Source organism: Pteropus alecto, unplaced genomic scaffold (genome assembly GCF_000325575.1).
Source record: "Pteropus alecto unplaced genomic scaffold, ASM32557v1 scaffold202, whole genome shotgun sequence".
Taxonomy (NCBI): domain Eukaryota; kingdom Metazoa; phylum Chordata; class Mammalia; order Chiroptera; family Pteropodidae; genus Pteropus; species Pteropus alecto.
In genome coordinates, this window is record NW_006432451.1 from 3,009,623 (window position 1) to 3,013,070 (window position 3,448).

Here is a 3,448-nt window from a genome sequence, read left to right on the forward strand (position 1 = left end):
TTTCCCTACTAGACTAAGGCAGAAATAGCCTTGACTTCCTTTTTGCAAACCAAAATTCACAGCTGTTTGGGGTGAACAAACCAAGGGGGTGGGGAGAGGTGGAGTGGGGGATCCTTCCAAAGGGATTTTTCTGGCCAAGGATGCAACTTTCACTGGGATCATAACCTCCTAGGACAAGTGAACATGCTGAAGCTGACTGGATACAAATCAAATTCTTCAGACCACAAGATTGTTTCACTGTTTCCTGTCTCTAATTTTTGTTACTAACACAGTAAAAACTAAACTTCAATTGGAGAATACAAAAAAAGGGAGATCTCTCCAACTTATCAATCTTCTGCTAAATCATCTTTTACTACAAGCAGATGCCTAACTCGATTTAAGATTAGGCACTTTCTAGATTTTCAGATATAAAATAACCACAAAAAAGTCATTTCCAGACATGCTATTTTTTTTGCTTTACAGTTTTGTTTTTAATAGGGGGACCACATTCTGCTTTAGAGAAAGCCTAAATGTACAGCAATTCTAAAGTAAAGGAAAAGGACTGCCATCTCAATAAAATCACACTTAAAAGAAATATTTTAAGAAGCTCTTTAAAACCACTTTAATGAATTAAGGAGGTTTAGTGGAAGATCTAGAAAACTGCTGTCCTAATGGATAGTTGTGTTTTGCTTTGTTGTTTTTGTTTTTGCATTCTCTTAGAAGAGCAGGAACTTATATCAGACAAGTCCATGAGATCCTGTTTCCAGCACCTCCCATTCTATAATCTTTACATGGCTGGTGTTGCCTTCTTCCTTAGGATGTTAAAACCGGTTTGCTCAAATTGGCACATTCAAAAAGAAATCTGGCATGGTAGGAGGGCAAAAGGAAAAGGGTCAGCAAGAGAAAAAGCTGTCATGTCATATATAAGTTACAAGTTCATTGGGGGGAAGGTGTGTAAATAAAGGACCATTTCAATAAAATGATTATGCTAATCATTTTTTTAAGTCTGAATTCCTTAAATAAATATTAGAGATCTTTCTTAAAATTAATGAATAACTAACTTGTCATCTTTTCTGACATCTGAGAGAACCTGTTAGTGTTCCTCAAATGAGGTCCATTCTTCAAAAATTTTCATTCTTCATTCCTTATTTCAGAAACTTTTCATATCTTTGGGAAACTCATGGCTGTTTTTGGATAGTCTTCTCCCTACCTCCACCACAAATGGTGGAGCAAAAACTAGTTTATAGCCATATTTATTGCTACAATAAGTATAAATATAAATAAATGTCTATAAAATTTCAGAGTTCTCTAGCAAGCTTCCTTGGCTTTTTTTTTTATTCACTCTTCTCATTTTCAAAAAATTAAGTACAGATTTTTCCTAAACCATGACACAACCTACTCCTCAGTTATGGCCTTTGGCTTAGTTTCTCTGTGCTTCTGGACCCTCAGGAGTGCATTTCACTTTACATCATTCACATATATGCACTTACACATACATCAGTATTTAGCTCATAACTCAATTTATAGTTAATTTACAGTTAATATATGTCATTTTATTTTAACATTTCCTTTTCTCAGATCTTTCTATCCTTCAGTTGACAGAATTCACTTTTAACCCAGATCTTACTGTATTCTCATACAGAAGTTACTTTCCTGGAAATCAGTAGTTTCATTATAACTATAAACATCAAATTCTCCATCACATGTGAATTTGAGTGCCTGCTATATACTCAGGGCTGAAATATACTATGAGTTAAAAAGACCTTTATACAGTACCTGTCCAAGCCATAGACTGAAGGCCTGTATCTGTTCAACAATCAGAACATGAGACACTATTATATAAAGTAAAATCTCTGCTATCCAGAACCTCTGTAGGACTAGACATTTTAGATAGCTAAGCTTCTATTGCTTGTTCTTTTAAGGCATTAATGTGACAGGTCCTCTCCATTATTTACGCTTTCTAATCTGCCATGGCTTGGAAAATAGATACCCGAGTGTGAAAGAACACTATTTAAAATGTGTCTAGCATGGTACTTTGCACATAGCAGATGTAGCATGGCAAAATTGCACGTGCTGAACTGAACTGAGGATGGCTAACAGTGAGTACTTACAATGTACTAGAAATTGTGGTAAGTTTCTTACACGCATTATCTAAGACAATACCTATAAGGCAGATAATATTATCCCCATTTTACAGATGCAGAAATTGAGGTTCAAAGTGGTTGAGTCATTTATATAAGGTCAAGCAGATAGTCAGTGGTGGCAGTGGAATGTGAATCCAGGCAGTCTGACTCCAGCACAAGTGGCCTTAAGCATAATACTCTTTATACTGCCTCTGAATGTACAGTAAATAAGGGAAGGTCAGAAGGAAATGACGTTTATAACAACTTCTTTTTTAGTCTAAAAGTCTTCTTTGCTGACTTTCTGACTCTCAGGTGTGTTCTCAACTGCAAAGGGTTACTTTATATAAACATTATACTGACAGGCCAAAGCAACAAACTGTGAAAGCTAGGCAAGCAAAGTGTAAGTCGACTAGCTACTGTATACTACAGATGATGGGTTCCAAATAAGTAGAAGCTTGAGAGATCTGTGTGTATTAGGGTCATTAGGGCTTTAAGAAGTTAAGACCTAAGCGCAAGCAGTTAAGAAAAAAGGGTTAGGGTGAGTGTAAACATTTTACAGTTTAAGAATAAGCACAAAGCTTTTGTGGAATTGTGGTCGGGGGGGTAGGAGTCATAAATAGATGACTAGATGAATAGACAATTACACATGTGGTTTGAAACATTTATATCCACTATAGCTATGAGCTCCTATTCCTGAGAGCTTTACTTGGTCACTCAAGCAGCTGGACAAATGTAGGCCACATTTGGCAGTACTAGTGGGAGTAGGCTACGGCAGCTAATGCAAGGGCCAAGGCTGAAACTATGATTCTGCAGCTCTTGTTAAATAACCCAATGTCCTTGAGGTGGGGAGTGTGAGCATAGTGGACCCACACCCACTATTTTCAAACTTAAAAGGCAGAACATGCTGACTTAGGGGTTTTTTAAACACATGGTCTCATTTGCTCAGAAATCTTTCACTAGGTTGAACCAGAGTCACCTCTAATTAATGACACACCTAGTGAGTGTAACAAGTGCCTGCAGATCCTCCCTGCCCCTAGGAGTCACAGGGATGAGAGGCTGGGACAGCTCTTGAGCCATCTACCGTCTCTGTCAGACACAGGAGCAAGTCAGGAGTCAGCTGTCTTACGCAAGGGAATGTTGACACCACCATCGACACTTTATGGCAGACTGGACATATCAGCATGAGGCTCAAGGTGAAAATTGTGCCGAACAAAGATTTCCTAGTCTTGTTTAACTACAGGCAGCTAAATTCTCAGCAAAATTTCAACAGTGTCTGAGTGAGCTCACTAAGAGTAACCTAACTTGTACTTGAAAGCAGGAGATATGTGAAAGTTTCTCACTTCAGC

At 37.8% G+C, this 3,448-nt stretch overlaps 1 protein-coding gene across 5 annotated transcripts in view; it reads right to left on the bottom strand.

Moving 5' to 3' along the window:
- The window catches only part of ANKS1A (ankyrin repeat and sterile alpha motif domain containing 1A), a 175,762-nt gene that overhangs the window by 170,225 nt on the left and 2,089 nt on the right, over window positions 1-3,448 (bottom strand). The window lies entirely within an intron of this gene.